General features: G+C 50.9%; 1 protein-coding gene across 2 annotated transcripts in view; it reads left to right on the top strand.

The window, feature by feature from the left end:
- The first annotated feature begins 1,187 nt into the window (after positions 1-1,187).
- Positions 1,188-13,268, top strand: part of GGTA1 (glycoprotein alpha-galactosyltransferase 1 (inactive)) — a 42,305-nt gene continuing 30,224 nt past the window's right edge. Inside the window, exon 1 of one of the 2 annotated variants that reach the window (XM_016155940.2) lies at positions 1,188-1,322. The gene's annotated coding sequence lies outside the window, so the exon portion shown is untranslated. The remainder of the gene's footprint in view (positions 1,323-13,268) is intronic. The other variant, XM_016155942.2, reaches the window with a different exon arrangement.

Here is a 13,268-nt window from a genome sequence, read left to right on the forward strand (position 1 = left end):
ATTCAATTCTCCCACCACTTTACCCCACTGGACTCATCAGGAAACTTCAGCCTCCCAAGTACAAAGATGCAGCCTCCATGCATCCTTCAAGTATTCAATCAGACCTCTGCGCTTTTCTCCTTCGCATGACATAATTAAAATTACACATCGGGCCCATACTCTGTGCTACTGTAATTTGTTACAGTCCCGATGTACTAAAATATTTAAGAAGCTAATCTCCTAGTCTCTGAAATTGATGTCCAATGGCAAATGATCCTGGCGAAAGCAAGTTTTGAATTTCCACCAGTGAAAGAGATGGTCTTGAGCCCCAGGCTGGGAGTGCGACGGTTGTTGTCCTTACAAATAAGCGAAACAGTTGCACGTGCCTACATCGACTCAGCAGAAGTGAATCGCTGTCATACTGGGTGCAGGAGAACAAACTCTGAAACAGATTTTTTTTTTCTTTTTTCTTTTTGGTTCCCCTTTGACCAGGGAGTGTGGAGAGCCCCGTTTGAGAAACTCTGGGCTCAAAGATCACCGAGTGCGCGAAGAAGGGCAGGCAGGACCCGCAGTGGGCGCCCAGGAGCCAGCCCCTCACTTCCGGAGCACGGGACTTGGGGCGCTCAGTGCCGAGCCGCCCCCCAGCGCGCCAGCCTGTCGCGGTCTGCATCTGCGCTCTTCCTTCCTCAGGAAACAAATGGTGGCTCGGACCTCCCAGGAGCGCAGCTTCACCACGTGTGGCGGTGCGCCAGGGGACAGAGGCCCCTCCCTGCGCCGTAGGGTGACAGACCCCACCCCACCCCTCTCACTCGCGGTCTCCAACCCCCACCCTCACCACGTGCCGGCCCGAGATGGCAAAGAGGCCCAGCCCACGTCACCAGGGATTTTTTTTTTTCTTTTTTCTTTCTTTTCTTTTCTTTTTTTTTTTTTTTTGCTGGTTTCAGGCTTTTTTCTGCCTGAGTGAAATGAAACAAACACCCCCTCGGCCTCCGGGCCTCCGGGCCACCAGACACCCACACGCCAGCACCCGCGCCCGGGCGCGGCCAGCCTCCCAACTGTCTGTGTCCGGGGCGGGACCCGCTTTGCATAAACAGCCCGGAGCAGCGCGGAGCCGGGAGCGCGCCGCCCGCTGCCCAGCGCTCGCCGCTCCCCCGCTCCGCCGCCCGCTGCGCGCCGCCCGCCGCCCGGTGGCAGCGCCCGGCCGCTGGCCGCAGCGCAGGGGACACACCCCGCCGGGCTCGGGCCGAGGCGGCGCGGCCGCTGTTCCGACAGCCGAGGGCGCCGCCGAGGCCGGGAGCCGAGGCGCGGTCCAGCCGCGAGCGCGCCCAGCTTCTGCGGATCAGGTGGGTCCCGCGGGGCGCCGCCCGAGCCCCCCGAATCCTCAAGACGGACCCAGCCCGGGGGCTGCGGGGCGACAGAGGGAGAGGAGCGAGCCACCGCTCCGGCCCTGCCCGATTTCTGCCCTGCCTGTGACCCCGCTTTTGTTCTCGTCGCTGCCTCCCGAATTGAACCCCATCCCTGTCCTCAGTCTGTCTCTGTCGCTGCCTCTGGCCAGCCTTCCAGACTCGCGCCCGAGGGGCGGCGAGCTGAGGTCTCCGCCGTGGGTCCTCCGAGTGCGGGCTGGAGAGGGGAGGCTTAGGGGGCACGGGGGGGAACCCCGAGAAAGTGTGGAAAGCACTGGGAGGCACGTCCCCGCCTGTGGGGCAGGGAGCAAGCTTTGCTGTCGCCCAGGACAAGATGGCAAGAGGATGCCTCTGGGGAGGGGGAGCTTGGGTGGGTAGAATGAGGGGCGCATGAACCCCTGAGCGCCGGGGGAGGTCAGAGAGCTCTCGGATCTGAGGACCAAGCCAAAAACCTGGCATGCGGAAAGTTTCAGACTTTGTAACTTTGGCAGCAAAAGGGCCCGCAGCGCTGGTGTGATGGGAGGCGAAAGGGTCCCCTCAACTCCTCGAGCCACTCCGTTCCCACCCGAAAGGGACATCACTCCACCTTTGAAACTGGCAGGAAAACGGCTAAACAGAATGATTGCACAAACTCTTGAAAGGCGTCCAAGAAACAGTAAAGTGGAAAAAAATGTCAGTGCGCAGGGAGAGCGTAGAGCGGCTCGAAATTCCCGAGTCTCGCCGCTGGCCGGCGGGGACTGAGGCCGGCCCGGAGGTCGTCGGCACCGCCCCTCCCCCCAGGAAGGAACCCAGGCCCCGGCGGCTGCCTTTGTGGTTTCGCTTGGCTTTGAACTCCCTTCTGGCTCCTGAGCAGGCCTCGTTGCCTCCTTCATTCACCTGGAAATAGGGATGTCGCAGGATACAGGAGGTGCAGGGGGTAGGTCTGGCCTTGGCGCCTCCCAGCTGGGAGACACTTTCCCAGACAACTACGAAAAAAGGATACTGCTCAGAGTAAGAAAGTGCCGAGCGCCGAGGGGCTCGCGAGCGGTTGGGCTGGAGGCGGGCTGTAGGGTACTAGCATGCGGTTATTTCGTCGCACTTCAGTGCTGCTTTGGCCGTGCTGAGCACGTTCTACCCGGTTTGGAGTTAATCTCTCGGGGCCCTTTGCCTCATCACATGAGGGGCAGGTGCGGATCCCAGTTATTGTTACAAGTTACAGGTGCTCAATGACTGAATAAGGCAGGGCAGGAAGAGTGAAAGAGACTCTAGGATTTACCTGGGCCAGGAGATTTCAAGCTGTGCCCCAAGGATCCTGGCTCAAGGGCCAACATGATGGGGGAGGAGAGCCTGGGGGGCTGTGCTGGGACTCCTCCCACACTTTCAGGCAAAACCAGTTCGGTTCTGCCCTTATCTCTTTTATATCCTGGGAAACCCCAGAGGCTGTTTTTGATATCAGATGCCTCAGATCCAGCCTGGAGAAACTGAGTCAAGAGGTGCGCAAAGCCATGTGGGTAGGATCCTCTAATAGCCAAACCTTATCAGGGAAGCTGTCTCCTAACTAAGTCTGAGGCCAGCCGCCGTTCCCTGGCTGTGTTGGCTCCAAGCGGTCATTTCTCCAGCTCACTTAGAACCTGACTCCAGAGCTCCAAGGTGGCCTCCTTACCCTGCTGGAAGAGAAGCTTGTGGATCTCATTCTCTGAGCTCCTACAGGACTTTAAGGGGATGTTCACGTGTGAGTTGGTTTCACAGGCTGAGGTCAGAAAGAATTAGGTTCCCCAGGAGCTAGTCAGCCCACTGCCCCTTCCTTAGCCCAGCCCAACAGGGTAGGGTAGGGTAGGTACCATGAACTCATTTCACAGTTGAAGATCTGAGGATTCAGAGAGGTCAAGTGGCTCGCTCATGGGCACTCAGCTCTGAAATCACGGCTGAGTGTGAATGCAGCTCTGTCTGGCTCTAACATATGTACTTTTCCCATTATATCAACTCTCTTGATGGCTAGAAAATGGCTAATGACGGAAAGGGAGGCAGCATTAAGTGGGGGGCTAGACGCTCATAGCACATGCATAGTATACATATAATTTGACTTAAAATGAATTTGTTTTCTGCTTTGTATTTTCTTTTTAGTGTTTATTTTACATATACTTTAAAAATACTTTTTCTAATTTTTAAAGTATAATTTATGTACAATAAAATCTACAAATCGTAAGTGTTTGGGTCAATACGTTTTTTCTGTTGTTGTTGTCCAATAAGTTTTGTCAATTGTTTATACCTGTGTAACCACCACCCAAAACAAGACATAAAATATTTGCATCCTCCTAGAAAGTTCCCATTTCCAATTAATTTCCCTTTTGCCCGTCCAGGTAACCATTTTCTGATTTTATCACGATTGATTAATTTTGCCTACTCTTAGATGTCATGTAAATGAAATTACGCTGTATGTCTCTCTGACATCTGGTTCCTTTCACTGGACATAGTGTTTTTTAAATTTATTGTGTCGTTTCATCTGTGAGTAGTTGGTTCTTTTTATTGATGAGTAGTATTCCATTGTATGGATGTACCACAATTTCCCTACTTATTCTGTTATTGGACATTTGGGTTATTCTCAGTTTGGGCTGTTATTTCTTATAGAATTCTTTTGTGGACAATTGTTTCCCTTAGGAGTGACATTGTTGGGTCACAGGGTATATACCGTTTTACATTCCCACCTCATTATACGAGGCTTGTAATCGATTGCTCCATATCCTCAACAAGATTGAGTATCATCAGTCTCTGGTTTTTGCCATTTTAGTGACCGGCTGGAGGTATCTTACCCCTTCTGTTTTACAATGGAATTTTAAGAGTTGTTGGAGAAGGCAATGTGAGCAGGGGCCAGAATATGAAATAAAATGAGGCTGTGGAGGCCACTAAGGACCGTGCCCAGAGAGGGGAGGAACCAACTAGTGGTCGAAATTGTGACCTTAGGAATAGGAATTTCTGGCTCAGGAGAGCTCTCTGTGTCACCTGAGATCGAAAGACCTGGGACTTGTGCTGTGAACTAGGCAAGTTCATCCAGGCTCGTAGCTCATGCTGCTTCTATAGCAATCATCTTTATCTCTAGTTCAGACCGGTTTTGGGTCCCCGACTCACATGTTTAACTGCCCATTGGGCATCTCTTCTTGTATGTCTCAAAGATGCTACAAACTCAAGTCCGGAACAGAATTCTTTACCTCATGTTGGCTCTCTGTCATAGGTCCCTGGATAGATGATGGTACCACTAGCTGAGAGAATATGTAAAGAGGAGTGTTTGGGGCAGAGGAGATAATGAGTTTAGTTCCATGCTAAATGATGTGGAGCAGTCTAGGAAGAGAAGGTCTGGAAAATGCACTGTGCAATTAAAAGATTACCGAAACACACCGAAAGCAGTTTTGGTGGAATAGAAGGCAGGCAAGGCAAGCGGGATTGCTGACAGGTGGTAGAAAGGAGAGATGGTGAGAATAATCGATTCTTTCAAAAAGTTTGTTTGAGAAGATCGGGAGACAGAATGAGCAATAGTTGTAGAAAGACGGGTTGCAGGAAAGAATTTCGGAATGGGAAAGACAAGTGAGATGATTCAGTGCAGGAGAGAGAAGGGATGGCCTCTAGAGCAAGGCGCCAGAGGAGCAGGAGAGAGTGGGGAGGGCTGGCTCTGAAAGAAGGGCGGACGTCTTCACCTCTGAGACTGGATGTGAGTGAACGAAGATGGGAAAGCTCATCTTCAAGCCTCATCTTTCAGCTGCAAAAATTCTCTGTCAACTCTTCATGTGCACAACTCCTAATCATGATGTATAAGGCTCTTCACCATCTGCTCCCTTCTTAACTCATATATATATATATATATATATATATATAGTGTGTATCAGTTAGCTTTTGCTACAGCTAAGCTATATAACAAACAGCCCCAAGTCCTAACTTATGACCACAAAGATTTATTCATTATACACATTACATGAGGGCTGTTGGACAGCTGCAGCTGCATGGTTTCTGTAGCTCTGCTCCAGGTGCCAGCTGGCCAGAAGATCCACCTGTTCCATGTGTCTTCTCATTCTAGTACCCAGGTTGAAGAAGCTGCTTTTATCTGGAACATGTTATTTTTGTGGCGAGAGCTGGAGAGAGAGATGACGTGATTCCTCTGGAAGCCTCCACTCTGAGTGGCACAGTTACTTTACCCACATTCCACTGGTCAAAGCCAGTTATTTGACCAAATCCAAAATCAGTGGGGCAGAAATATATACTCTGCTTATTGGCAGGGAATGATACTTGAGAACAATGATCCAGTTGACCGCATATATTTGTTTGTAATTCCCTGACACAGGTCCCCACTTATATCTGCAAACTAATTCTGATCACACAGTGTACTCTTTGGCACGGTCGCTCTCCTTTCCTCGAGCATGGCAATGACCTTTCAGATCTCTGTATCTTTGCACATATGGTCCCTCTGTCTGGGAGTCACCTCCCTTCCCCTCGCCTCAACCCCATCAAATTTATGACCCAGTTCAGTCCATCTTACCTCTTTAACAACTCCTTTCACTGCCCTTGCTTAGTTGAGATGAACCCCTCTCCAGCCCGGACCCCTGCCCTATGCCTTCGGTCTTGTGTCCTCTGATACATCTTGTCACTGCAGCCTAAGTCTTCCTTCCAGACACCAAACTGACTGTGTTTTGCAAGGCTCTCCTCTGACTGTGGGATAAAGCGCATATTCTTTAGGCGACATCCAAGGTCCTGCATGAGCTGCTCTCTGAATTTCTCATCACCCTTGTTATCTCACTCCTTAGAATTTCTGCTCCAACCTCAGGGAACTACTTCAATTCATGAAACCCGCTACTGGTTTGATGCCTCTGGGCTTTTCTCCATGCAGCGTCCTCTGCTTGGAACGCCCTTCCCACCACCTCCCCAAACCCCACCTGCAGACTCCTACTCAGCCTTCGAGACCCAGTTTCATCATCATCCTCTCTGTGAAGCCGATCTCTTCATCCCGCTTCCCATAAGTTAGGTGCTCTCCCCCCAACCCCCACCCCAGCTCCCTGGGCATCCTGCAGTACCTGGCCCCAGGTACATTCTGCTACATGTCATCACTTCTCCTCACCTTGACTGTGAGCTGCTGGAGCAAGGGCACACTGCTCAAGATCACCGCTCTCTTTATTTGACCCCCTCTGGAGGGTAAGGAGGCCTACTGCCTGAGTTTGCATCCTTAATGGCTGGCTATCAGACCTGGGGCAGGGCACCGCACCTCTGGCATAGGCAGAGGCTGCTGACAGGAGCCCTGCCTTTCCTCCTGAGGGAGGGTGGCTAGGTGGGTTAGTCTGGAGAGTCAAAGAATGATGCAGATTTGGTCCCTGGACTGAAAGCAAAGGGGTCGTCATTTAGCATACTAAATCCAGAATTATTTCTAAAAGTCCTTCGGTTCTAAAAAGAGAAAGTAAAACTATGTCATCTAAATCTCCAGTAAAACAAATGTAAATATCCAGCAGATAGTTGAGCATATCTCTGTAACACTCAGGACAAAGGTCTAGCCTGAAGGTACTGCTTTGAGAGGTGTCTTTACATGGATGGTATTTAAGGCCTTGGTCACAGATGAGATAGCCCAGGGAAAGTGGTCCCTGAATTGAAAACAGAAAAATTATGTCCATTTACATGAGCAAAGATTTCTGTCCCTGGTGTCAGGTAGTATAAGGAATTGTGAAAGATGGGATAAATGCACATAGGTAGAAAGACATTATGGACATCGTTTTCACTGTGTGTCTTTGGCAGATGTGAATGGCAGGGCAAAGCATGGGGCTGCCATTTGGGCCAGGTCCTAACTGGGACACAGAGTGATCTGACATCGGAGGAGATCAGCCCAGAGAGAACACACCGGAAAACGTGGTCCTGGAGGGTTGAGTGGTGTGGAGAGGTTGGGTAAGGAGAATGAGCCCTGGCTGACTAGCGGTTGACGGTAAGACCCTGGGGAGACAGAAAAATAATTATAGAATTATTATCATTTGAGTTCTCTGCACTAGTCGACAGTGTGACCCTTTTCCCGTTTGCCCCGAGAAGATTCGCCGGCAGCGCCTGTGGCTGCGGCATTTACCCAGAGGTGACTCGCGGAGTACAGTCCTAACCTTGCCCCCAAAGTTTGCTAGTGAATATCTCGCTTTTTAAAATTTACTTTTGCATCTCTCTAGTATATCAATAGTCTTTGGAAACAAATGACATCATTTTATATATGGCATTCCGTTTTTAGTAGTTCGATTATTGAAAATGTCAAGTTCTAGAAAAAGTAGCATTCCTACATGTGATGTTAAATGAATGTTGGCAGCGAGCTGCACTTTTTTTTTTTTTTTCTCTAAACGGGAAAAGGGTTGAAGCGTGAGATCATAGATTGATCTCGCTCAAGCCTCACAAAAGCCCTGTGAGGTCTGCAAATGAGTACTTATTCCCCCGTTTTACACGTGGGGAAACTGAGCCTTCGCGTTTTAAAGTTTTGGCCAAAGTCTCAAGAGTGAAGTGGCGTAACTGAGGCCTCAGAGAGAGCCCTGTTCCGACTCCAAACACAGTGTGGCTTGGAGACCGGGGTGGGATGCGGAGCGAGGGTGGCAGGTCGCTGGGGGCGGCTGCAGAGACTTTGGGGGGGGGCAGGGCACAGATCCATGCCCAGCCCAGGAGACGGCCCCCACCGGGCACTGCTCAGACAGAAGTCAGCCAGAGGGAGCGAAAAAGCAGCAATTGGAAAGAAGCTGCAGAGAGAGAGAGAGAGAGGCCAGGTCTTGTGATTAGTTCTTAATAAAAATTTTAAATTCCATCCTGGTCCGAGTGCCCTCATGTTTAGAAGCCTTGCTTTAAATGCCCTGGACGTGGCACCGACTAGGGAGAGGACCCTGAAAAGAGCTCTGGGCTGAAAGTGAGCTGATCTTTTTCCACTTGGTGCTGGTGCTGCCAGTGGCGGGAGCTGTCGGAGCCTCAGTTTCCTCATCAGCAAAATGGCATGAGGTCGTGACCTAGCAAACTTCTCTCTGAGCAACACCTGCCGTGAAACAAGTCCAATCCTATAGGAAGAGAGCAGTTGAACTAAAAACCTACAAGGGAGAAGCGGCTGTCATGCCCAGGGGGACCCCAAGTTTTCGGCCCCCACTTGCCAGTGTGGGCACCAGAAACTTTGGTTCTAGAAGATATACCTGTTCCGGAGGCTCATGTATGAATCAGATACTCATTCAATGTTCACCGAGCCACCATAAATTCACTCTCCCTTATTAATACGTCCAGAGTTTACTGAGCACCTGCTATGTGCTGTGCTAGACACCTGACATGTAGCAGTGAGCAGAGACACACTCCCTGCCCAGGGGAGGCTGGGATTTAGCCTGGGAGACAGTCATTAGTTAGACAACCACTTGCACAGCAAGAGCCGGGAAGGACACGTGCAGGGTGGGTGTCACAGGGGCCCGAGGTGGTCCTTAAGGAAGTGACCTTGAAACCGAGCCCTGGAGGAGTTAGAGGACGAAGAGAGAGAAGTGTCAGGCAGAAAGAGAAGAGGCTGTGAAAACCTGTCATTCTGACATCCTCCTGGCTGTTCCAGAATCGGACGGCCCTGGTGACGGGGCGGGGGGCGGGGGGAGGCTGCAGAGGAGCACGGAGGAGGGAGCGAACCTGAGGCCACCGGCCAGCGGGCGACCCTGGTGTTGGCGGCATCCGCGTGCGGTAGTGCCCGCTGCCCTCTTCGCTCCTCCCTCAGGGACCTCGCAAGCGGTCGGCCAGATGTTCCTGAGAGGAACTTGCTTGACGTATCTGTGGGGAAGGCCAAGACACTTCTCAAAATAAAGAGAAGGGTTTGCTGGAAGGGGGACGAGCTCCTTGAGAGCAGGGGGCCAGGGCCGGGTTCGCTCTCCGTTGACTCATCCTGCGGTTGTGTGGGACTGGTATTTTGTATAGCAAATTCTATGTTTGCATGTTGACCAGGGCTGTGCAAAGGGACCGAGAATGAATCTTCCTATGTTCAAATTTAACTGAGTGCTTAGCAGGTCGTTCCCCGGAGTGAAAACGCTTAGTAAACATTTGGGGTTGATGTACTGAGTAGCACATGAGAAGCTGTCCCATTCGGAAATTATAGTTGCAAGCATCAGACAAAGATTCTAGCTGACTGAGGCCGAAAAAGCCTGCATTGAAAGGATTTTTTTTTTTTTTTTTTAATTGCTCATAGTATCCCCAAGATGGCTAGAAAACCAGGCTGGCAAGAACTAGTAGAAACCGAGCAACGGGCTACACAGTCAGGGGCTTGCGTCGGAGCGAATTTTACATCTTTCTGCCACTGAAGCTGCTGTAACATTTCACCTGCATCCAAATGTGCGTGTCGCTTTATGGTGCAAAGCTGCTACCTGGCCAGGCCTGGGTCACACACCCCTGCATTCCAGGTGCATCCGGTTTGCTCTGCTTTGATAGTGAGAGGTGGCTGTTGCCATTAAGCTCAGCAGTCTCAAAGTCCATGGAAGCCACCAGAGATGGGGGACCCTATAGTGCCACAGAATCTTGCAGGTCTAAAGAGAGTCACAGGGTCACAGCTACAGGAAGGAAAAGGCTTCTGGGGACCACTCCGAGGGGCAGCCTTGGTCAAGTTCTTGAACTTCTGAACCTCAACATTCTCATGTGTAAAATGGGTTTGTGTGGATTTTAGAGATAACATCACTGTGTCTAGTGCCTGAAATATGGTGCTATTAAATGGCCGCTACTGTTGTTACTATTAGTAGCAGAAATGCCCGGAACTTCGCTCAGCTGCTAACAGGCCAGCTATGTCCTCAAAGGAAGGAAAACCCAACACGCGAAAAACTAGAAGAATGCAGAAGTGACCATACACATTTATAAAGAAATTCCCTGCAGGGTTCCTTTCAATTTTTACCTCCTCAGGATACTTACAGTGGGGTTTAATTTATCAAAAAGAAACGAACAAATAAATGAATGAATCACCTCTTTACAGAGCCTTGATAAATAGTGTTAAAGAGAGCAGTTCTTTCGCAGGAATAGACAAATCTGTTTAGAGATTCTCAGTCTTGTTTCCTCACAGTAGAAACACTGAAAAAGGGAGAGGAGAGTTCACGCCCACCTGACTGGGGGTGCAGGCCAGCCCCAAACAAACCCCTGGGAGGCTCCTATAAAAACACAGGAGGCCTGGATTAGAGCTGGAAGCCGCAGTGTGCGAGTAAAGGTTTCGCAACCAACCAGCTCTTTGAAAAATAAAAGCCCTGGTAGGTGGCGGTTGCCACTTTCCATCATATAAATATTTCTACCATAACCGGTTTCAAGCCGTCACTTGAACCGGGAGCGTGATGTTAGTTATTTTCCACTCTGTCTAGACACAATAGATTTCAGGAAACTCAAGAGTACGTTACCATGTAGTAAAACAGTTCGGAAGCGCTGAGTTTTGATAATTACCTCTGTTCTTAATAGAATTCATTTAGTTGTAAGTTTATATGATTTAATTTTTAATAATGGCTGTGTAAGTTTATATAATTTTTAATAGTGGCCGTGCTTGATAACTTGCTTGCCAAATTCCTGAAAATTCGACAATTGGCTCTTGCAAGTCAGCATGAGCCAACTGCAGCATGCTACTGGCTTGGGAGGTCCTTGGGGACCCCAGATAGACACCAGTGCAAATAGGCCACCCCCAAAAAGCAGCCCTCCACCCCACCCCAGTCTACTCGTCTACTCTAACCCGTCAGTGTCTTTTACTGGCTTTACAACTCTTTTCACCACCTACCATTATTTCCTTAATTAATCATTTAATTATAATGATCTCTTTTATTTATTTATCAACTAGAATTCGAGCTCTGTGAGAGCAGGGTACTCCCCTGTTCGATTCGCCACCGAATCCCCAGTACTTAGAACACCGCATGCACGTAGTAGGCCCTCAGTAACCATGGATTGATTGAATGAATGGAGGGAGAGCATGGAGCCTTCAAGGGTTCAAATCCTGCCTCTGCTATAAGGTGCGTTTTTTGTTTTTTTGTTTTTTTTTTTTTGAGCCTCTTTCTCCATTTGTTAAAAAAAAAAAAAAAAGGTTTGAGCAGAAACCCACCCAGCTTCCCTTCAGCTATAAAAAGGCTCTATACCTTTCCGTGCCATGCGGCCAGATTCTTACCCGAGCATCTTAGGGGGTTAGAGCTAGCGTCCCAGTTCTTGAGTGCTGTCCGCTGTGGACAGCATTTCAGCACGGAGTGCAGAATGGCTTCCCCGGGCGTCTATGCCCGGTCCCTGCGCAGTCCCTGGCCAGCCTTCTGGGCTGTGCCGAGAGAAAGCCAGGCCCTCCCTGCCTATTCGGTGGCAGCAGATAATACGGGACCCGATGTGTATGCTGCTGAGTGACATGTTCTAGCGGCAAGAAGGGAGGTCTGCCTGGGGGAGTCGTTTCAGTGAGATAGGGGTCCACACGTCCATCTGAAGTGCAGAGCCCGCTGGAGCCAAATGGGGGTGGCACCAGAGGGCCCAACAATTTGTCCTAGTACAGTGTGGCAGACCCGTGCTTTCTTCCTTTACTTCTAATTCTCTGCGGACTGGTATCTTGGTAAAATACAGCACAAATGAGTTACCGTCGATTTCCGTGCCTCCTGATGGCGGAGTGGACACCTGTCTGTGGGCACGTGCGGAGAGGCACCTGCCTGGAAACATGGTCAGCGCGGCTCTCCTTCTCGCAGCAGCTGGCCCCACGGAAGCAGGTATTCGCGTGCCCTCCGTGCCCTCCGCTTGCAATCAGGGCAGGAATTGGGACCCTCCCCGTGAGGTGCAGAGGGACGCACTGCCGCCCGGACCTCTGTGCACCCGGAAGTGAGAGGCCAGCAGTCCTGTCAGAACCCTCTGTGGGGAGCTGAGATGATTGAATCCAGCTTCCTTTTTAACCATGAGTTTCAGAGCAGATGGAGGAACAGAGATAAACCCGGGCCCGGCATCGTCTGCGTCTCATTGTTCTCTCTAAAAGGTTGTCCTCTCCAGGGCCAGGTGGGGTGAGCTGGGACCCTCCCCCCAGTAGTGAATCTGGGTGCAGCTAGAGGCCTTCTGATGCCCAACAAGCTGGAGCAGCAGCTGACCCCTGGACCCATCGGCTTTGAGGACGTATCAGGATTTTCTGCCTTTTTCCCCTACGGTTTCTGTTTCTTGCCACGCTTGTCTCAAACAAGATTCAGAGGTTCAGATGTGCTTTCTCTGAGGGACGGCCTACAGGGCCGGCAGGGCTCTGTGAACTCTGCTTGCCCTTCTACGGGTGGGCAGACTGGGACAGGAACACGATGTAGGAAGCAGGCTTATCATAAAACAGTCACAGCTCACGCTTACTGGGCATTCACTCACTCGAGACGCTATTTCGGGAGCTTTACAGGAGCCCTGCCTGTTTGTTATCCAGAAACCCTACTGTCACAGAGGAGGAAACCGAGGCACAGAAGTATGAAGAAATTTCCCAGGGCTACTCGGTGAAAGAGGAGATGAGGGACTTAGGCACAGGCAAGGAGACAGTGCCCTGCATCGTGGCACCACACCGTCCTCAGAGAGAAAACAGAGTGAGCGGGGAGCTGGCGCAGCCCTGAATGTAGCCCCCTCTCTCGACAGATGGGGCAGCGCGGGCCCGGGGAGGGGTGGGGCCTTCCGTCGGATCGCATGGGCTTGGATGGAGCTCCGGAATCCTGCCCCCCACCTTCGGCTCAACCTTGGGGTTTTACCATTTTCAAGCATCAGAGTCACAGTCGCAAGAGGACATACCCCTGAGACTTCCAATATGCTGATTCTGCGCCGTGGGGTCCCCTGTGAAGACACTGGCATGGCGTGGCATGAGAGGCCCAGCCAGACACCGACAGTGCCCTCCCCCCACGCTATTTAGAAAAGTCTTGGGCATGGACTCCTGGCTTTAGCTCCTCGTTCGCCCATTGGCCGCTAGTGCTG

This window comes from Rousettus aegyptiacus, unplaced genomic scaffold (assembly GCF_014176215.1).
Source record: "Rousettus aegyptiacus isolate mRouAeg1 unplaced genomic scaffold, mRouAeg1.p scaffold_m13_p_3, whole genome shotgun sequence".
Lineage (NCBI taxonomy): Eukaryota > Metazoa > Chordata > Mammalia > Chiroptera > Pteropodidae > Rousettus > Rousettus aegyptiacus.